Source organism: Macaca nemestrina, chromosome 15 (assembly GCF_043159975.1).
Source record: "Macaca nemestrina isolate mMacNem1 chromosome 15, mMacNem.hap1, whole genome shotgun sequence".
NCBI lineage: Eukaryota > Metazoa > Chordata > Mammalia > Primates > Cercopithecidae > Macaca > Macaca nemestrina.
In genome coordinates, this window is record NC_092139.1 from 66,376,715 (window position 1) to 66,400,048 (window position 23,334).

At 38.7% G+C, this 23,334-nt stretch overlaps 1 long non-coding RNA gene and 1 other non-coding gene across 6 annotated transcripts in view; both read left to right on the top strand.

Moving 5' to 3' along the window:
- LOC139358593 (uncharacterized) overlaps positions 1 to 23,334 on the top strand; it is a 37,238-nt gene that overhangs the window by 10,553 nt on the left and 3,351 nt on the right. For 2 of the 5 annotated variants that reach the window (XR_011613775.1, XR_011613776.1), the window contains exons 5-10: positions 498 to 697; positions 1,744 to 1,893; positions 5,325 to 5,403; positions 8,187 to 8,276; positions 9,169 to 9,219; positions 13,515 to 13,638. This is a non-coding gene — a long non-coding RNA (uncharacterized lncRNA). Of the gene's footprint in view, positions 1 to 497; positions 698 to 1,743; positions 1,894 to 5,324; positions 5,404 to 8,186; positions 8,277 to 9,168; positions 9,220 to 10,178; positions 10,508 to 13,514; positions 13,639 to 18,477; positions 19,022 to 23,334 lie in introns of those variants that run through there. The other 3 variants (XR_011613777.1, XR_011613778.1, XR_011613779.1) reach the window with 3 other exon arrangements.
- On the top strand, positions 12,228 to 12,331 carry LOC139358975 (U6 spliceosomal RNA). Its single transcript, XR_011614476.1, has one exon. It is a non-coding gene; the product is annotated as a U6 spliceosomal RNA (small nuclear RNA).

A 23,334-nucleotide genomic window follows, 5' to 3' on the forward strand; every position in this document is an offset into this window, starting at 1 on the left:
GCTTTGCAAAGATGTGTGCTCCTCCTGGACCATCTGCAGTGTTCTGGGGCATCCCTTGTGGAGCACCTCTGAGCTCTGAGCCAAATGCGTCCCTTTTCCTTTTATGCTAACCAAGTTTCACAAGAACAGATCCTGTGGCCTCTGACTTCAACCACAGTAGTTGTAAGCTGTCCTTGTAGGAGTTCTCTGGAGCAGAATAATCATGCAGACCATGGAGAAAAATCCGTCAAGATATATCTGGTCTAGCCACCTATCATAACTCAACAGCGTCTTCCTTCTGCTCCCTGGCTTAGACTCCCTGAGCCCTTATCCTCCAAAGCTGGGCAAATCTTTCACGTTTGGCAATATGGGGGACACAATTTGCATTACACAAATCAACAATGTCATCTCAGAAGAGACCAAATAGGAAATAAGAGGCTTAATGGGATTTATCAATTACTGTCTAGGACCATATTTCTTTGGGAAGTGATTGTTTCACAGAATCTAATGTCTCATAGTTTCAGATTACTTCCAACCAGGACAGCCTACAAGATAGCAGTACAATCGGGAGAATTGGGCAATGTAATTATAGTATGGAAATGATGTTGATCACTCAAGCAGAGTGTAGACCTTGAATCTAAAACCTTGCTCTGTCTTCTCACCCATTTTCCATGGCTCGCACTTGAAGCTGTAGCCACCACACCCAGGAAACCTGGAGGTAAGCTCACTCCTACTTGGAAGCTAGAAGGTGGTCAAGTCCCTGTGTAGGGTGTAATAAGGTGTGGGGCAAGGGATCAGGACCAAGCAGGGACTGAGCAGTTGGGGCTAACAGGAACACCTCAGGGGTGACCCATTGCCCTAGTTTATGATGGTAACAATTTCCCAAGTACTTAATTTCCCAAGCATATACTTATGTGTGTGTGTATGTGTATGTGTGTGTGTGTATGCATATATATATAACTCCTAATTCTTGTTACATATTAACAAGACTATGTATATGTATATATGTGTGTATGTGTGCGTATGTACATATATATACACCTTCCTCCCTCTCATCTTCTTTTCTACCGCTCATCCTTTCTTTCATCCATTCATCTATCCATCATCCATCCATTATTAAATATTTTCTTACTATTTTCCTTCCTTTTCTCCTTCTTTCATTTGTTCATTCCTTCCTTCCTTCTTTCCTCCCACGCATCCTTGATTTCTTGCATCCATCTGTCCATTCATCTATACATTATCTACTCTTTGTTATTAAATCCATCCTTCCTTCCTTCCTTCCTTCCTTCCTTCCTTCCTTCCTTCCTTCCTTCCTTCCTTCCTTCCTTCCTTCCTTCTTCCCTCCCTCCTCCTTCCCTCCCTCCCTCCCTCCTTTTCATCCATTTATTTACTGAGTACCATCTCCACATGAGACAATATGTAAGGTTTTTGACGATACAGAGATGAATTATTTCAACTACTCATTGAGCATATGCTATGTGCAAACATACCTATACGTAGCTTCCAGGTATAGAAAAACTCATTATTCATATTGTTCATCAAATATTTGTGGATGATTGATAAGTTTTTTGGACTTACTACTGCTCGTCAAACCCATTTCCACTTTTACTTGAGCACACAGTTTAAACTACATTTTCAAGCCTTCCCTGCAGTGAGGTGTGACCAAAGTGACTGAATTCTAGTTAAAGGAATGTGAGCAGAAGTGATGTGGGGTAGTTCCTGACCTGGCCATAAAATGTTCCTGCTTTTTCCACAACCTTCCAGCTAGGTTTCAACACCAAGGATGACCCTGGAAGGTCACTTGTTGAAACTGGCAGAGCCATCAGGAGCCTGGGTTCTTGAATGAACCAGTGGAGCAGAGCCCTCCTTCCCTCCCCCATCCTCTGGTGCCCTGAACCTGCATTGCATCGTCAGGTAAGTAAAACCTGCACTGATTGAGTTGAGGAGAAACATGAAGGTTGTCAATTGCAACAGTTAGATAAACTTTATAACAGGTGCTGGGGGAATGAACATTCATGCAGACTTTTTTTTTGGCACCTACTACAGTCCAGGAAACATAGTGAGTGGCCAGAATGAGGCACAGCTCGCTCATTCAAACAACTCTACTAGGCTATGGGGCTGCAGAGATAGATTCATAACAATTTCCACAAACAATCATTAGGTAATTAGTATGCCCCAGTCGTGGAGTTAAACTTTGAGGACACAAAGAATAATTCATTCAAACAGGGATTAAGTTTACTACTACGTGCTTGACACCGGGTTGAGTATTAGGGAATCAAAGATAAACATAACTGTTCTCTTCAAGGGGTTCACAATCTGGTGGAAGAGCCACATCACGTCCTGGTGTTGCAAGTATGGGAAGTGTTCAAATAGAACTTTCCATGAGATTCCATGATGACCCAGGAAATTATCTCTGCTTGAGGCTGAGGGAGAAGAGGAAGGAGCATGGAAGGCTGCAATAAATGGTGGTTTTAGATCTCAGCTTTGAAGGATGAATATAAGTTTTCTAGGCAGAGAATAGTTGGAAGGGAAATCCAGGCAGAGGACACAGCATGTGCAATGGGGATGTGTCCTGGGATCAATGAAGAGTTCTGTGTGTCTGGAGCTCAGGGACAGGGGCAAGGACAGAAGCAAGTGAACAGGATGGCAGCCTGACTGTATGGCAGATGCTCTCCTCTTTCTCCCTGCAGGGTTTGTGTGACTGGACTTAGCAGGGCTAACAGGCTGAGATTAATCCCATCCTGGACTGAGGCGGGAGTAGACATTCTGTCTGATGCCTCTCCCACTGGACAAGGACTGGGGTTCATTTTAAAATGATATCTTAATGAGGAACCTCACGATGTCATCCTGCTAATATCATCCCCATTTTATGAATGAGTAAATTACTCATTCAGATGACACGGCTGTTTGAGCCCAGGTTGGCACTTAAGCCTCCAAGTGAGATTGCATTTATAATGTGCTTGTGGCCCCTGTAGAGTAGGAAAGGGGTTTCCAGATCAAACAATGAGGCAGAGGCTCTGAAAATCTCGGGGTGATTGACTATATTTGGCAGAGGCCAAGGAAGTTCCCCTTCCAAACACTAACCAGAACTAGTTCCACCTGGCACTCGTGTGTGTTTGTGTGTGTTCGTGTGTGTTCATGCGCACGTGCGCACGCCTGTGTGTGTGTGTGCATGTTTGTGTGTATGTGTAGTGTAGTGAGGGGTGTAAAGGTGGGAGAGTCGTAGCTGAGCCAGGTACAGCCTGTGCTGTGCTAGGAAGGAAGAAATCTCTCCCTGAGCCAATGTTAATATAAGCTTGGCAGGTTCTGCGCAGGCCCCCAGTTGATTATGCCAGTGAATGCTGGGGAGGAAAAGATTAAGCTGCCAGAGTGGGGTGTGAATGCACATTACACAGGGTGACTACACACACACACCCACACAGCCACACACCAACCCACACAGCAACACACCGACCCACACAGCAACACACCAACCCACACAACACACCGACCCACACAGCAACACACCAACCCACACAGCCACACACCAACCCACACAGCCACACACCGACCCACACAGTCACACTGACCCACACAGTCACACACTGACCCACACAGCCGTGCACCCACACACTCACACAGTCATACACCCACACACCAACCTACAGAGCTACACACCGACCCACACAGCAACACACCAACCCACATGGCCACACACCGACCCACACAGTCACACACCGACCCACACGGCAACATACCGACCCACACAGCCACACACTGACCCACACACCCGTGTAGCCACACACCCACACAGTCATACGTCCACACACCAACCCACCCACATAGTCACACACTGACCCACACAGCCATGCAGCAACACACCCACAGAGTCATACACCTACACACTAACCCACAGAGCTGCACACAGACCCACATACCTACCCAGCCCCACACACCCACACAGCCATACACTGACCCACATGGCCGTACCAAGGTGATCAGAGTCTGGAACACTCTTTCTATAGACTGACCGCAAATTGGATTTCCTGTCAACTCTCGCACTTGGAGTCACAGCTCAGGGTATTTGAAGAACACGCTTGGTGGGGCTCACAGAGCCATCTCGCTAATTTGGGGCAGCCCAATCTGTAGAGTTATAAAGTGTTGCTTTTCACAAGGTTACTTCGCTGGATGGGTTTTGTGCAGCTTTGAAAATAAGACTTATTCCTAACAGAGCTTTCCTCTGGGGCTGTTGTTCCATTACTGTTTTTATTATTTATTTGTATGGGTGTGACATGGTCGGGGGAGGAGAAGGGGCGTGTGTGTGTGTATGTGAGAGAGACAGAGAGAGGGAGAGACCATGGAAGCTGGTTGGCCCCATCTAAAGCATTTGTATGAAGTCTCTTCCAGAAATGTGTTTACGTGACAGACTGTATCAGATCCAGCAAGGAGAGGCTGCTTTTTGGCGAATATTATCAATTCCAAAATGTGTAATAAATACACATTTCACAAAAGCAATATGTGTTTTAAAATATAATATGTGCAGACAATCTTATAAATCACTAGCTTGACACTAGTCAGCTGGAGAGGTTTCTGGGGCAATGGTGATGTACATGTGCGTGTGTTTTTAATAATGTCAGCGTATGCATAATCTGTTTGAAAAACAACAGCCAAGCCCTTTCTACCTGCCACCTTTACAATACGCATTTACCCGGAGCCTGCTGTATCCTAGACTCCCAGGCAGATAACAAGGGGGAAAGGAAAGGAAAGGAGAAGGGAGGTGAGGAGAGGGGAGGGGAGGGGGAAAGGAAGGGGAGAGAGAGAGAGAGAGAAGAAAAGAAAAGAAGAAAGTATAAATATGAATAAGATGTGAAAGTTCCACCCATCTCAGGATATATTTCCCGGATGGACTTGACCAGCTGAGGCTTCAGATGTCAAAAAGTATGCATTTTATGGTGTTCACGCAGAGGTTTGTGTGATAATATTACATGAGGCAGAGCCACAGACTGCAAGAGAGGGGAGGGTTTCATCCGATCCCCCATGCTGACACACCCATGGAGCCTCATGCTGTCATGGTGTGTTAAGGGCTAAATGTCAACCTAGAGTATACATTTTCTGCCCTTTGTCAGTTGGTGATACCCTTTGGATTTTTTTCATGCCCACTTTAGTGTTTCATGGTTGAATGTCACTTTCCTGGTATAGGTAGTAGTGGTCACAATGGGATTTCTGACTCACAGTTATCCTCTACTGGATCCCTTAACCTCTTCAAGGAGTTCCATGGGCCTCATCACCTCGTGGGTACTGCCTCACAGAGCATCAGTATTCTAACCCTAACCCACGGTTGTCTACCTATCCTCCCGCCCCACCAGAACTAGCAAAGAGAACCAGCATTTCTCAAGTGTTGCAACCAAGTTTTCAACATAAAAATGAGACCAGTGCCCAGAGGAGGTAAAGTATATTTATAAATAAGAATTCTATTACAAAGTGCAGGTTATAAAGTGCAGCCTGGGCAACAAAGTGAGACCCCATCTCTACAAGATGAAAAATTAAAAAAAAAAAAATAGCCAGGTGTGGTGGTGCATGCCTGTAGTCTCAGCTCCTCGGGAGGCTGAGACAGGAGGATCCTTGAGCACAGGAGTTTGAGGTTACAGTGAGCTGATCACACCAGTACACTCCAGCCTGAGCAGCAGAGAGAAACCATCTTCAAAACAAAAACAAAAATAGCAAGTACGGGAAAAAAAGAATATATGCCTATATTTAGGTAAAAGGATATTCATTTAAGTGTTGGTCATAATACTGAAAAAATCAAAGCAAATTAAATTCCCAAACAAGGAGAGATTATTTAAATGAGTTATGGTACATTTGTGCAGTGGAATACTATACAACCATTGCCAAAAAAAAACCAAAATAATTTAGAGACTTAGAAAAGGTTTCATGATAGTAAATGAAAAAGCAGGTTATAAATCAGGCCAATTTGAGAGTATTTTATATTCTGTTACATTTGTTATTGCTGTCATGTGTTACTTATGGAAGGCTGCAAAGTGCTACATATTCAATATGAGTTTAATGTTTTAGTATATAACGCATTCACATATGTTAGTTTTATATAGGTTTATATTTGGAAGATATGTCTAGAAATGTTAACATTCGTCATATTGGGAGAGGGGATTCAGGATCATATTTATGCTCTTTGCCTATTTGCATTTGTTTCTGCAATGAATAAAAACTGTTTTGTTTTGTTTTGTTTTAAATTAGAGGGTTTTTTTTTTTAAGAAAGAGTCTCATTCTGTTGTCCAGCATGGAGTGCAGTGGCACAATCATAGCTCACTGTAAACTAAACTCCTGGGCTCAAATGAGCCTCCCGTCTCTGCTTTAAGTAGCTGGGACTACAGGCATGCAACACCATGCCTGGCTATCTTGTATTTGTTCGTTTGTTTTTACTTTTAGTAGAGACAAGATCTCACTATGATGTTGAGGCTGGTAATAAGAATTAAAATGTGTTTTTAAAGTATTTTAGTGTCCTAGGAAAATAAGCTGACACTTAAATGTTTAAGTCTACCACGGGCATAAAAGAAATCAGGCAGTAGAAGAAAATACTAAGCAGCAGGTGCCATTACAACTTGACCTCTTACTCCTTTAGGGAACTTCATTGGTGGATGTCCATGTTTTCTCATTCTCTGGGTGCCCCATTAGTTGGTAGTCACCCCAGTAGCAGGCCTGGATAGTTGCAGGATGAAGCCAGTATCAGATTCCAACCTTTCCGTTCTTTCATACAGACAACCAGAAATGGGTAGCGGCCAGAAGAGAACAAAATGACCCCTTCTCCTTTGTCTTAAAGTAATTGTAAGTGAAGGAAAGGGCTCAACGCATGTCCTTGGGGATGGTCATCATCCTCTTTTTTCTCTACTGGCCCACCCAGAACCTTATACCTGATTGTCATAATATCAGTAAGTGGAATGACCTCAGAAAACAATACCAGAAAGAGGATGAGAATAACATTGATAAATGCAAATAGCTGCCTGAAAGCAGGTGTCAGCAAAGTTTTATGGGAACACAGTAACACATATTAGTTTACCTATTGTCTATGGCTGCTTTTTCATGATAGTGGCAATGGAGGAATTGAGAGTTAGGCCAGGAGCTCACAATCCCCCAGTATAGACTATCTTGATGTTTTATTATAGATCTATTATTTGTTGTCTGACTTCTGTATCTGAAATGTAATATCCATGAGGGCAAGAATGTGGTTTCCCTAACAGGCCTTTCCTTAGTATTAAGAATAGTGCCTGACACATAGTAGGCACTCAGTAAATCAATATTGAATGAATAAAACTGAACACAAAAATGACAAGTGAAGAACTTAATCATAACTTAAGAAAACAGAAGGCAAGGAAAGGAAGACAATTTTATGCAACTGCACCATGTTGCTAAGGAATGAAATAACATATATGTTTTTAAAGGAAATCAAAGATTATTAAACAATGAAACGAGAAGAAAGACTGCAAAGCAAAAGAAACTGAGAGCTAAAACACCACCACCATGGAACTGACAGATAATCTAATTAAAATAGCAATGATTGAAATACTTAGCTAAACTAAAATTCTGATATAAAGGCTTCATTTAGTCATGATGAGTGCAGAGAATAAAAGACAAAGCAATAAGAGACAATATAATCAATAATGGAGGACAGTCAAAAAGTGATCAACTTAAAAACAATTGATGTTCCTGAAGTAGAGAACCCACCAATGAAAAAACCTGTTAAAGATAGAATAGCCAAAAGATATGAGATAACAACATTATAGATAATTAGTGATAGATTCATAGAGAAACATTAACTGTAAGCTATGTTCTAGTTAAATTTTTTAACTTTGAAAACAAAAATTGTTTAGATTTCTAGGCAGGAAATGCAAATCACCAGCAAAGGGTCACCATCGTTTTTGGATGAAAATTAGATAATCTCTTGGCTTTGCCAAACCAATGTTTACTGGTGGACAGGGGAGTAAAAGGCTACTTAGGACTTGGTAAAAGAAATGGAACTGTGGAATGATGGGAAAATATGAAAGGAAAAATTTGTTAATTTTGCAAGAAAATATCTGAAAAAATAAAAGATGCACACAAATGGGCACATACACACAATCTGACTTCAGAAGTTTTCTTCAGAATTGCAATAGTTTTTTCTTTTTTTTTCATGTAATGTGTAATTTCGGCGTATCTACTGGATTCCTTTGAGGTAGCTTTGTGCTATGAGTTGTAATGAATTCTCATTTGGTTGTTCCTAAAGTTGGCTTCCCCGTGTCTGGCCCCAAATCAGGCCGAGTAATCAGGTAAGCTGCCTCTGCAACTCCCTGATGATGTTTATATTGTCTGATTAGTGTATTCCACAAACCTTTGTTATTGTTATTGTTTTTCTTAAACCACTTAATTGATGTATGATTGACATATAAAAAGTGGTACATATTTAACATATATATCTTCATCAGTTTGGGGATAAACAAACATCCCTGAAACCATCACCACCATCAAGGTTATAAACAAACCTGTCACATCTCAAAGTTTCCTGCCACCCCCTTTATTATGATTGTTGTTGTTTTGATAAGAGGACTTAACAGAAGATCTACCCTCTTAGCAATTTTAGGTACACAGTACAGTATTGTCAGCTATTGGCACTATGATGAAACTTTGTACCCTGTAACCATCACTTCCCAATCTCCCGCTTCCCCCAGCACCTGGCAACCACCACGCTACTCTCTGCTTCATATTTTAGATTTCACATGTAAGTAAAATCATACAGTGTGTGCTACCTGTATCTGGCTTATTTCACTTAACACAATGTCCTCTGGGTTCATCCATGTTGTCACAAATGAGAGGATTTCCATTTTGGGGGGGCCGAATAATACTCCATTGTGTGTATACACCACAATTTCTTCATTCATTCATTCATCAATCAACATGTAGGTTGTTTCCATATGTTGGCTGTTGAGAATGCCGCCATAAACATGAGAGTACAAATATCTCTTCAGCATACTGATTTCAGTTCCTTTGGATATATACCCAATATGGGAGTGCTGGACCACATGGCAGTTTTACGTTTAATTTTTTGAGAAACCTGAGTACTATTTTCTATAATGGCTGTAACAATTTATATTCCCACCAGTAATATACAAGGTTTTCCTTTTTTCCACATCATCACCAACAGTTATCTTTTTTAAAAAACAGGAGCCATCTTCATTGTGGATTTGATTTGCATTTTCCTGATGATCAGTGATGGTAAGCATGTTTTCCTATATCTGTCGGTCATTTGTATGTCTCCTTTGGAGAAATGTCTATTTACGTCCTTTGCCCATTTTTTCAATCAGGTTATTTGTGGATTTTTCTGCTATTCAGTTGTATGAGTCTCTTAGGATATTAAACTCTTACCAGATAATATGGTTTGCAAATGTTTTCTCCCATTCTATAGGTTATCTTTTCTTTTTTTTTTTTTTTTTTTTGAGGGGGAGTCTCGTGCTGTCGCCCAGGCTGGAGTGCAGTGGCGCCATCTCAGCTCACTGCAAGCTCCGCCTCCCGGGTTTGAGCCATTCTCCTGCCTCAGCCTCCCGAGTAGCTGGGACTACAGGCACCCGCCACCTCGTCCGGCTATTTTTTTTTGTATTTTTTTAGTAGAGACGGGGTTCCACTGTGTTAGCCAGGATGGTCTCGATCTCCCGACCTCGTGATCCGCCCGTCTCGGCCTCCCAAAGTGCTGGGATTACAGGCTTGAGCCACCGCGCCCGGCCTATCTTTTCATTTTATTGATTGTTTACTGTGCAGAAGCATTTTAGTTTGATATAGTTGCACTTGTTTATTTTTGCTTGGCATTGTATCCAATATCCAGGATCTTTTCCCCTATGTTCCCTTCTAAGAGTTTTATGGTGTCAAGTCTGACATTTTAGTTTTTAATCCATTTTGAGTTGATTTTTGGGTGTGGTGTACAGCAGGGGTCCAATTTCATTCTTTTGTGCGTGGATACCCAGTTTTCCCAACATCATTTATTGAAGAGACGGTCATTTTCCCACTGTGTATTCTTGGTACCCTTATTGAAATTTAGTTGACCATATATGATGGGTTAATCTCTGGGCTCTCTATTCTGTTCCATTAGTGTATGTATCTGTTTTGCACTAGCCTTTCTACCATGCATAGTTGCTATCACAGACTACAAAAACATCTTAGGTATTTTTTAATTTTTGCAGTGTCTTATTTGTGGAGCTAGTGATTGCTTCATTGGCTCCGTTGCAGGACGCTGTTCTGAGAGAAGCAGGATTAATATTTCATGCAACCTCCCGCAAGTTGCAGCTACTATATTCCTAATGTCTTCGGCCTGTTTTGTTTGAGAGATGGGTTCTAGTGCCTGCCAAGCTTCTAAGTACAAAGAATAATACCATTACTGAAAAGGTCCAAAACCACATGAATGAAAAGATCTGATTGCCCTTACAATGCCATATAAGACATGAGAAATGTACAGACAAAACAATCATTCAGGGCTGGGTGCATTGGCTCAGGCCTGTAATCCCAGCACTTTGGGAGGCTGAGGTGGGCGGATCACTTGGGATTAGGAATTTGAGACCAGCCTGGTCAATGTGGTGAAACCCCATCTCTGTTTTAAAAAAATATAAACATTGGGCCAGGCGTGGTGACTCAGGCCTGTAATCCCAGCACTCTGGGAGGGACAGATCATTTGAGGTCAGGAGTTCAAGAGCAGTTTGGCAAACATGGTGAAACCATCTCTACTAAAAATACAAAAACTAGCTGGGGTGGTGGCGCATTTTTTCCCCTAATAATTCCCTACCTCACTCCCTCATAATCTCTAAGCAATATATGTGTTTCTCAAACCTAAAGATGTAAAACCACACAGTATGTAATGAACAGTGTAAAAGTTTTGTGCAAAATCATTGGAGAAGAAGGAAAACTCTGGCTTCCTTAGCTCTCAAAATTAAATAGAAAAGTAATCAGAGATTTTTACATAACCAGGATATTATTAGTTTTGTTTCTTAATGTCAATTTTAAGCATTTAACAAAATACAGACTAGACATCATGTGCATTATTAAATACCTCTTACTATGGAAATGTGATAGTCAATATTATAATTATCCAGGATTGTAATCTTGAAATAGAAATGCTTAATCATATATTTGTTTCCTATATAGTTTTCCATGTAGAGCTTACCATGCAGTATTTTTTCTTCATAATACTTAATACAATTGTAAATAATGAATTATGCTGTAATTACTTATTCACTGTGTGACATCCTTCTAGGCGTCATACATTGTGTTAATGGCTCAAATATTTCACAATCCCTCTGATTAAAGCTATTGCCTTGAGATTTTGCATTTTCTTCCACAAAAGAGGACATTTCTCTGCCCCTTGATTTGGGGTTTGGGCATCTAACTAACTTGTTTTGACCAATGGAATAAAGCAGATCTTATGGAGAGCTAGTTCCAAGGCAAGAATCCAAGAGACCTTGTGTAAAATGCTGTTCTACATGAGCTGATGCCGTCATCATGAGAAATACACACCTGGTCTAGCCTATTAGCCTGTGGAAGAGAATGAAAAACATATGAAACAGAACTTTCCCATCGAAACAAAACCTACCAAATCCAACCAAGAGCAGAACCCACATGTCAGGCATTACTCCTATGTTTGCAGTTTAGCTGCTTACTTGTGCATTTGCAAATACCAACGGGGCTTGCTATAGGCTGCATTTGATGGGGGCAGCTTACTTGATGTTATGGTCTGAATGTATCCCCACACTTCATCTGGTAGAAACATAATCCCCAATGCAAGTGTTGGGAGGATGGGTTTTGGGGAGGTATTCAGTCATGAGGGTTCTGCCCTCATGGGTGGATTAATATCAGTATGAAAGGACACAATGGAGGGAGTTTGCCTCTCTCTCTTTTGTCCTTCCAACCCTTCCACCTTTTCTACTTGGTGAGGACACAGCATTCCTCTTCTTCAAAGGATGCAGCAACAAGGCACCAACTTGGAAAGAGAGATGAGGCCCTTACTAGATCTGAACCTGCTGGTGCGTTGATCTTGGGTTCCAGCCTCCATGAAAAATACATTTCTGTGCTCTATAAATTACCTAGTCTAAAGTATTTTGTTACAACAACACAACCAGAGTAAGACATCTGGTATATTCTGCTCTACAGCCCATCCACCCTGCTTTTGTTGTATTTTAACACAGACATGTTCTACTCATAGTATTGCAGAAATGCTAAAAAGCAAATAGAAATGCATGCAGGTGCTTACCTCAGCAGCACATACACTAAAATTGAAATGTTACAGAGATTAGCATAGCCTCTGCGCAAGGATGACACACAGATGCATGAAGCATTGCAGATTTTTGTAACACAAAGGATAAATGCTTAAGGAGACGGACACCCCATTTCCCATGATGTGATTATTATACATTGCCTGCCTCTATCAACATATCTCATGTACCTCATGAGATATTTAAACATCTGTTATGTACCCACAGACATTTAAAATGAAATATTTAAAAAATGTATGAAGGCCTTTGAAGCCTAGGCTTTGAACAGACATACCTTCATTTCTGCCTCATTCTATTAATTAAAGCAAGTCATATAGGGAGATATATTCTGCCTTTATCAGAGAAACTCTAAAGTCATATGACAAAGAGCTCAGAGAGAGGAGTGAAAAATAAGGATTATTAATAAAAATTCATTTCTAGCTTTTCCCATATCCACCTAGATTAAGAAATAAAGTATTACTAGGACCTTAGAAGTCGCTCTGATGTCCTTACTCAGTTATTATCTCTGACCTTCCTCCTCCATATTAACAATTATCTTGACTCCTAGCTACATAGATCAGTTTTGCTAACTTTTATAAAATGAAATCATAAAATCTGTATTTATCTGTGTTGGGATTCTTCATTTTAATAAAATTTAGTGAGATTCATGACCATTGTTATAGGTAGCCATAGTGAGTTCATTTTCATTGTGATTTAGTGTTACATTTTAGGAATATGCCACAATTTGTTTATTGTCAGTCATCTACTATTGATGAATATTTAGGCTATTTTCAGTTTGGGGATATTATAAATAATGTTGCTGCAAACACTTGGCAAACACCTATAAGCTTCTCTTTTGCCTGCATACTAACAATGGGTTTGCACAGGCTAGAAGACTTCTGACTGCTCCACATCCTCTTTAACACTTACAATTGTTAGTGTTTATTTCATTCTATTTTTATTACTCTTTTTTCTTTTAGACGGAGTCTCACTCTGTCACCCAGGCTGGAGTGCAGTGGTGCGATCTTGGCTCACTGCAATCTCCACCTCCCAGGTTCAAGCGATTCTCCTGCCTCAGCCTCCCGAGTAGCTCGGATTACAGGCATGCACCACCATGCCCAGCTAATTTTTGTATTTTTAGTAGAGATGGGTTGGCCAGGCTGGTCTCGAACTCCTGACCTCAGGTGATCCGCCTGCCTTGGCCTCCCAAAGGGCTAGGATTACAAGCATGAGTCACTCCTTCCAGCCTATTTTATTTTAGTTTATTTTTTTTTTTAGAGACAATGTCTTGCTCTGTCACCCAGGCTGGAATACAGTGGTGAGATCATGGTTCCTGGCAGCCTCGACCTCCCAGGCTGAAGTGATATTCCTGCCTCAGGCTTCCAAGTAGCTTGGACTACAGGTGTGTGCCACCATGCCTAGCCAGTATTTTAAATTTTAGTCATTTTGGAAGATATTCATTAAGTGGTTTATATTATGTACAATTTTTATGCTTTTGTAAGTGGTATGAATTTTAAATATAATTTTACTTCTTTATTGCTCATATATAGAAGTATAATATTGATCCCTGACCTTGCTAAATGTACTTATTAATTTTAAGTTCATATGTGGATTCATTTACATATTTTACATACACAGTTGTGTCACTTACAAATAATGAGTTTCTACTTCCTTCTCATTTTTATACCTTTTGTTTCCTTATTGCACTGGCTAGAACCTGCAATATGATGTTGAATACAATGTTGAAAAGAAATGGTAATAGAAGGTATTCTCATTCATTTCCAAGCTCTCAGGGAAAAAAATATTATTTTCCCAGTAACTGTAACAATTGATGTAGTTTTTGGTAGCTACCCTTTATTGCTTAATTCCATTTCCCTACTTAGCATGTAAGCTCTACGTTCTTTAAATCTCCATTTGGGGTTGTCCTCGTGATTTCAATGTGTTTTCTGACTTGTTAAAATCTAATATATGTTAATACTATTACCACTTTTGAGAAAACATAAGGACTGTATTACTTTAATTTCATTTTTTCTCCCACCTTTTGTGCTATTATTGCCATGTGATGTATATATTGCCAAAATGCTTCTTTTATCATTGCCTTATATAGCCAATATCCATTTCTGTTTACCCATATGTTTACATTTGAATTGCTCTCAGCCTTTCAGCGGCTGCTTTTAAGTGAGCAAATGACTGACGGCAGATGAAGTAGTAGCAAATGTCCACAGATAGCTTCTCCTTGAGAACCTGGGCTTTGCTACTCTGTGGGATTGTGTTCTAATTTCTTGCCACCTTGGTAGATCTGTAATCTCTACCAGTAGCTATAATTTTATGTGTTTTTATATTTTGTCTAGTATCTGTTTGTTTTTAATGGGAAATTTTTCCATAACAAGGTCATCTAGTACTTCTGGAAATACAAATTCTAATATGTGTCTCACTTCCTAAGATTCCAAAAAGCGAGGACTTCCATTTCTAGCCACACTGCAGATTAGATACTAAACTCCTGCTGAAATTGACAAATAATCCTGTGTGTGTGTATGTGCAAAAATGTATATATGTATATATACATTTGTATATATACAGCATACTTATAAGATGCCCATCTGGCAGGAAATCTTCTAATGCCCAACATTCAGTAAAAGAGGAATCTCAAATAAATGGGTGTAAAAGTGAACCAGCCTTCAATTGAATTCATTCGTCAAGTTAAATAAACTTCAACTTTTATGTTCTTAGCGTTATGGTTGTGACCCTGGAGGGTAACCAGAAGGTTAACAACCTAAAATAACATGGTATAGAGTATAAATACAATACAATAGAATAAAAATATGAGACTGCATTGAATAAGGATTACTTCTGACGTTTGTGAAACTTTTGGTTTACTTGATTGCCAAGTAAAACAAATTTCTTGTTTTGTGTTGGGGTCATATATCAGACCACAACACCTGTATATAACTAGAAACAGCCACCTGTATGTAACCAGGAGAAAACTATGACAGTGTTTAAGTAGCGCTGTTTGCATTAAGAAAAAATGGACACATTTAAATATCTATAAACAGGAGAATGATAAATAAATTGTATTATATCCAGAAAATTGAATAGTAGGTCGAAGGAGAACCAGTGAATAATGGCTAAATGGAACAATATGGTCAAATCTTAGAGATAATTAATTAAAGAGCCTATATTTAAAGAATATTTATGGTATGATTTCATTTATATGCATTCAAAAACATGCAAAACTGAACAAAATAGAAACACATGCAGTAAAACTTTTGACATTCTATGGAATGATAAACACAAATTTTAGAAGGCTCAAAAGGCCTGCATTTTTGGGGTCTCTGCTCACCAGTAAATAGTCTCCTGACACAACTGCATAATGTGACCCTGAAAATTCAAAATGACTCACAGCTTGGTTTACTATTGCCCAAGTCTTAAATTCAACCAATGCAGGTGAAATTTTTATGTATTACTTTATTCTTTAATGGCCAGCTGTTACCTGTCTCTTAGTGTTTCTGGTAAAAAATAAAAAATAAAAAAAATAAGGGTTTGTAAATCCCAGTATATAAAAGTCTTTCTTCCTACTTAATGGAAAGTAGTTGTTCCAATAAACACTAGGTATAGAGGGGAAATCAATCAAAATTAAGAAGTTTAGAAGACGTAAAACGAAAGACAGAGTCACATCAAACAAGTGCCTTCTTGTACTCCCCTTTCTTATTATAACTCTAGGAAAAGGCAATAGTTTTATGAATGCCATTTATTCTTTGAGAGAGGCAATAGTATGTACTGGTAATATTGTTCCCCTGCAGATGTGATAAAATCAGATACCATGGTTATCCCAAATAGGAAGAATTATGCCAATTGAGTTTAAGTTCACAGGTCCTGGGTTCTGGGTCATAGCCCTGAACAACTAACATATCAGCAAGCGTGAAATCAAGATTTTTCCTTTTCTGTCTAACCTCCATCCTGCATATAATCTCATGCTCTTTCTCTTTGGTAAATTTTCCTTCTGCGAACCAAATTTTTCTCCAAAAACTGCTTTGTGATTACACAGCTGCTACCAGGTAGAGCCAGATCATGAATCCAGACAGTCAGAATAAATAGTGTGGTAATCATTATATCATGTAAAAATAGATTTTTTTTCAGGGAAAATTTTACTTTAAAGTTCACTTCTTCCTTATCTAATGAAACGAATAGCAGAGATTATGTGTCAAAGCACTTTGATGATATATGAAATTATTAGGCACAAAACAGCTTTTAAAAGGAAGTTATTACAATGATGAGTCAGTTTCAAAAATCTAAGTGTTTTGGTTCAACTGAGTGCAATTACTCACATTTGATAATTCATTATAAATGCTAGGCTCCATATCTCATTTTTCTTCCAACTATTCAAATTTTATGTTCATCCAACAGCTATATTCAAGGTAAATTTGAAAAATGTGGATCATTTTCTGTGCTGCTGGGTACCTGTTTCTAGGAATGATGCTTCCTTGTTTTTCTCTTCAATGGCATTATCAAAACTCTAGTCAGTTAATCATCAAAGGAATTGCACAAACAATATTTTTCAATTGCATCAAACATAACAAAGCTTGTCAAATATATTTTTAAACAAAATTTCTATGACAATAATGAACCAGACACTAACGTCTGTCAGGCATCACAGTTTCTGTGTCATCCCTAAACTTGTCAAAATGTCATGACCATCCCTATGCAAATTTATCTGCTTGAGATTTTATGTGTTCCTTTACCAAAAAAGGATCCTTGAACGATATGCATATCTTTGAACACTCAAACCTAAATGATAACTAAATGTTACAGGGAATAGAAGGTCTGGTTTTTTACATTTTTATGGGTATGTAGTGGGTATTTTTGACTTCATGTGAAATCTCTTTTAAAATACTCTCATCTATTAAGTAATTAACACAGTCTTATAACTCATCCATTGCCAATTAAATTATGAGATATTTCTATGATGCTGTACTTTAAATGAAACCCTAGAAGCATGCCTATGATATTAGAAGAGAAAAGGAAAAAGAAAGATTAAGTGAATTTCTTGCACCGTTTTTTCTGTCCACGAGGCCCCAGAATGTGATCAGTACCTATGATCCACAATAGATTCCAAACTGAAAATGAAAAAACACATCAAACAGGGATCTGAAGAGGCGAAAGAAAGTCCTCAGCTCAGACAGCATCCAAGCCCACATTCTAATTTGGTAACTAAATTGAGGGTATTTGAATATAATAAGGGTCTGTCAACTACTTGGCCCATAGACAAACAACATTGATCTTGGTAAATTGATGCTATTTCTCTATATTTGTGCTCCAAAAGATTATTTCTTGATTTTTCATCCCAACATGAATGAACTCTTCAGTGAATAGTCTTTTTAATTTTTTTTATTTTTATGCTCAAACAATATATGATGTTCCATACTAACTAAATACTAATGTGTTTGTTCTGTTTTGATGTTTTTGTATTAATATTTTCTATTGTAATGCATTATGTATGCATAAACAATATTATACTTAAGTTACCAAGAAAATAATATGAAGCATAACATTAAGGCCATCACTTAGCCTTCAAACAAGACCATTTCCAATAACTTGCATCTACCGTTGTGCCATTCTCTTGTCCCACCCCGCTTGTGTCCTTTTAAAAAGATAACTACAATTCTGCATTCTGTGTTTACCAGCTTCTTGCTCTAGTTTTATCATGTGCCTAAGGAGTATACTGCATAATTTTGGGATTGTTTTTAAATTTTATAGTTAGATATAATAGTGTGATCTTCCAGGACTTGCTAGTTTGTCTTGATGCTTCCAAAGGTTCATCCCTGATGTCATGGTTAGATACAGGCCATTTTTTTTTATGGCTTTGTATATTCAACTGTGTGAATGCATTCCAACTTATTTATTCATTTCTCTGTCAACATGCTTTTGAATCATTTCCAGTTGTAGGAGGCATATTTCTTCCCAGTCCCGTTCTTTCTTTCTTTCTTCACACAAACGTTGCTTCTATGTTCTCTAGGATGTGTGCACAAACTGTTCATTAAATATGTGTTTCTTCTTTATACTGGGCACGCAACTAGACTACATTTTGCAGATCTCCTTGGAATAGTCGTGACCGAGCTGTAGCTGAGGTAATGGTGAGCCAAAGTCTGATACATCTGAGATACAGCTTTCAAGTCATGTGTTTGCCCTTCCAATGACCAGCAGAACAGCATCTCTTTCGTTTGTCTCTTTCCCTGTCCACCAGCAGAAAATAAGGGGCTCAGAATATGTTGGAGACACAATGCACAAATAACCTGGATCTCTGAATGTTCACGTGGAAAAAGTCTCTCATGGCAAGTGATACATATTTGGACTATTATTTGAATGAGAAATAAGCTTCTATATTATAGACTTCATTTATACATTTTGTAATGTAGTTGCTAAAACTATTCATATTCCTCTAACTTAGTGGTTCAGTGAGTAGAATTTTTCTATCGCTTAAAGGAACATTTGACATTATCTGTCACATGGGACCACAGTGAGGTGAGGTACAATCCAAGAGCACATTAAATTCTGTGCCCTAAGCACCTCACTCTTATAAAGGCTTGCTCCTGGCATCTAGTAGATAGAAACCAGGATGCTGCTAAACATCCTAAAATGCATTTCCCCACAGCAAAGAATTATCTTACCCAGAATATCAACAGTGCCAAGGGTGAGAAAACCTGCGCTAATTAATATACAAGCAGATAACAAATGAGAACTTAATGAGTGGTAGTTACCCTAATGCAGCTTAAAGTCAACTCTTTAGATTACATTTCTGTGGCCGTCCAATTGCATCCAATGGTTCAACAATCCAGATTCACAATGGCATGCCAATTAAGTAAAGAACATGGCTTCAATATTTTTTTTTTACTTTTTAAAATTACACACATGCTCCTAGAAAGTACAAAATACAAGTGCATAGAAAAATAATTACTCTCATTTTAGTAGTGTTTTGTTATATATATTTAATCAACCAACAGATCAGGAACTAAAATGTAAATACTAATATTTGATAATCCACAAATTTTTTTTATAATTTTACATACATTCATTTTAATTTTTTAAATTATACTTTAAGTTCTAGGGTACATGTGCACAATGTGCAGGTTTGTTACATATGTATACTGGTGCCATGTTGGTGTGCTGCACCCATCAACTAGTCATTTACATCAGGTATAACTCCCAATGCCATCCCTCTCCCCTCCTCTCTCCCCATAATAGGCCCCGGTGTGTGATGTTCCCCTTCCAGAGTCCAAGTGATCTCATTGTTCAATTCCCGCCTATGAGTGAGAACATGCAGTGTTTGGTTTTCTGTTCTTGAGATAGTTTGCTGAGAATGATGGTTTCCAGCTGCGTCCATGTCCCTACAAAGGACATGAACTCATCCCTTTTATGGCTACATAGTATTCCATGGTGTATATGTGCCACATTTTCTTAATCCAGTCTGTCACTGATGGACATTTGTGTTGATTCCAAGTCTTTGCTATTGTGAATAGTGCCGCAGTAAACATACATGTGCATGTGTCTTTATAGCAGCATGATTTATAATCCTTTGGGTATATACCCAGTAATGGGATGGCTGGGTCATATGGTACTTCTAGTTCTAGATCCTTGAGGAATCACCATACTGTTTTCCACAATGGTTGAACCAGTTTACAATCCCACCAACAGTGTAAAAGTGTTCCTATTTCTCCACATTCTCTCCAGCACCTGTTGTTTCCTGACTTTTTAATGATTGCCATTCTAACTGGTGTGAGATGGTATCTCATTGTGGTTTTGATTTGCATTTCTCTGATGGCCAGTGATGACGAGCATTTTTTCATGTGTCTGTTGGCTGTATGAATGTCTTCTTTTGAGAACTGTCTGTTCACATCCTTTGCCCACTTTTTGATGGGGTTGTTTGTTTTTTTCTTGTAAATTTGTTTGAGTTCTTTGTAGGTTCTGGATATTAGCCCTTTGTCAGATGAGTAGATTGCAAAAAGTTTCTGTAGGTTGCCTGTTCAGTCTGATGGTAGTTTCTTTTGCTGTGCAGAACCTCCTTAGTTTAATTAGATCCCATTTGTCAATTATGGCTTTTGTTGCTGTTGCTTTTGGTGTTTTAGACATGAAGTCCTTGCCCATGTCTATGTCCTGAATGGTATTCCCTAGGTTTTCTTCTGGGGTTTTTATGGTATTAGGTCTAACATTTAAGTCTCTAATCCATCTTGAATTAATTTTCATATAAGGAGTAAGGAAAGGATCCAGTTTCAGCTTTCTACTTACGGCTAGTCAATTTTCCCAGCACCATATATTAAATAGGGAATCCTTTCCCCATTTCTTGTTTTTGTCCGGTTTGTCAAAGATCAGATGGATGTAGATGTGTGGTATTATTTCTGAGGGCTCTGTTGTGTTCCATTGGTCTATATCTCTGTTTTGGTACCAGTACCATGCTGTTTTGGTTACTGTAGCCTTGTAGTACAGTTTGAAGTCAGGTAGCGTGATGCCTCCAGCTTTGTTCTTTTGACTTAGGATTGTCTTGGCAATGCAGGGTCTTTTTTGGTTCCAGATGAACTTCAAAGCAGTTTTTTCCAATTCTGTGAAGAAAGTCATTGGTAGCTTAATGGGAATGGCATTGAATCTATAGATTATCTTGGGCAGTATGGCCATTTTCACAATATTGATTCTTCCTATCCATGAGCATGGAATGTTCTTCCATTTGTTTGTGTCCTCTTTTATTTCACCGAGCAGTGGTTCTTGTAGTTCTCCTTGAAGAGGTCCTTTACATCCCTTGTAAGTTGCATTCCTAGGTATTTTATTCTCTTTGAAGCAATTGTGAATGGAAGTTCATTCATGATTTGGTTCTCTGTTTGTTTGTTACTGTTGTGTAAGAATGCTTATGATTTTTGCACATTGATTTTGTATCCTGAGACTTTGATGAAGTTGCTTATCAGCTTAAAGATTTTGGACTGAGATGATGGGGTTTTCTAAATATACAATCATGTCATCTGCAAAGAGGGACAATTTGACTTCTTCTTTTCCTAACTGAATACCCTTTATTTCTTTCTCTTGCCTGATTGCCCTAGCCGGAACTTCCAACACTATGTTGAATAGGAGAGGTGAGACAGGGCGTCCCTGTCTTGTGCCAGTTTTCAAAGGGAATGCTTCCAGTTTTTGCTCATTCAGTATGATATTGGCTGTGGGTTTGTCATAAATAGCTCTTATTATTTTTAGTTACATTCCATCAATATCGAATTTATTGAGAATTTTAGTATGAAGGGCTGTTGAATTTTGTCAATGGCCTTTTCTGCATCTATTGAGATAGTCATGAGGTTTTTGTCTTTGGTTCTGTTTATATGCTGGATTACATTTATTGATTTGCCTATGTTGAACCATCCCTGCATCCCAGGGATGAAGCCCACTTGATCATGGTGGATAAGCTTTTTGATGTGCTGCTGGATTCAGTTTGCCAGTATTTTATTGAGGATTTTTGCATCGATGTTCATCAGGGATATTGGTCTAAAATTCTCTTTTGTTGTTGTGTCTCTGCCAGGCTTTGGTATGAGGATGATGTTGGCCTCATAAAATGAGTTAGGGAGGATTCCCACAAATTGTTTAATGTTCAAAAAAATGGAAATTACAGGACTAAGAAAATTAAAGTGGATGAAGTGTGACATAAAAGACCAAAACAACCTGCTCTCATAATCTGTCCATATCTTACCATGTGCTTCTAACGTCTTGTTCCATCATGAATTCCTGGGTCAACTAAGCCTTGGATTTGGTGTCTGCCCAAACTGTAATCCGATTTATTAATTTTCCTGGCTGGCCTCAATGTTTGGCTGGAAATCAAGCTCTCTTCCTACTGTTGTGCATCCATTTCTCTGCTTCTAATGCCAGGCTCCATTTAATATTTATTATATTCAGGAAGTCCAAATGGAGGCAATATAGCAAAGTGTTCAGGAACAGAAGCTCTGATTCAAATGCAATTTTTACCACTTTCTGAAATAGAGACCTTAAACTGGATGGAGTCTTCTTGTGACTTACATTCCTTTCTGTAACATGATGATAGTAGGATAATGTGAGGGGCAAAAAGAAGTAACATATGTACAATACTTAGAGCAATAGCTACACATAACAAGTACTCCCAAAAAGGTCATCTTTATTATGCTCAAGTACTTCATTGACTATCTTGCTTTCATATTTTGGAGTTTTCTTATTCTTGTCTGTGTGACTGCTTGCTTGATTTATATTTTACTAACTGATTTGACTTCTAGTTCCTGATCTTTCTTCTTGGCCATCATCTTCTGTTTTACTCTCTGTTCTGCTTTTTGTTCTCATGTTGTATATATTATTGATTCATCCATTTATTCAACAAATGTCTATGGGGTGCCAACTATGTTCTACTCTAGTTATGGCAGTGAATAAAGCAGACAAAAATATCTGCTCTCACAAAACTTAAATTCTATGAACGCATAGAACTGCCCTCATAGAGCTTAAATTTTAGTGGACACTCCATCCATATCTGGAATCATGACAAGACTCTTGATTTCTTCATGGTTACAGATCTTAGCTAAATTTTAAATTCCATGTATCGGTTGGCTGTTCTCACTGTGCCTTCTAGTCCTGTCTGGTATAAATAAATGACAACAGTTGACCAAGTCTTACCATTGGTTCCAATTCCATAAGTTGCAAACATCAGTGCACAGAAATTAAAACTGGGGCAATGCTGGGTGACCATTTCTCTGATTCTTGAGAGATGTTTATTCAATATTTCACTAGGGTTGAAGCAGATAAAAAGTACTAGAGGTAGCAGACTGCATGAAAAGTGCAGGAAATATTCAGGGGGAAGTTTACCCTGGGATTCTAAAAGCTGTGATTTACTTAGATCAAAAGGAGAACTTTTCTGGGCATGCCATTGGTCACAGGGTATTTGGAAATTTCCGCATCATTTGTAGATGTCCTAGAGATATTCTTACACTTCTGACATTGTATTTTTATGTCATTGTTGTCCAGGATCCCAGTAAAAATCCCATTCTGACAAGCGTTTTGTAATTTTATTTTTGGTGATTATATAAAATACAAAAACAAGCTGGATAGAGTATAT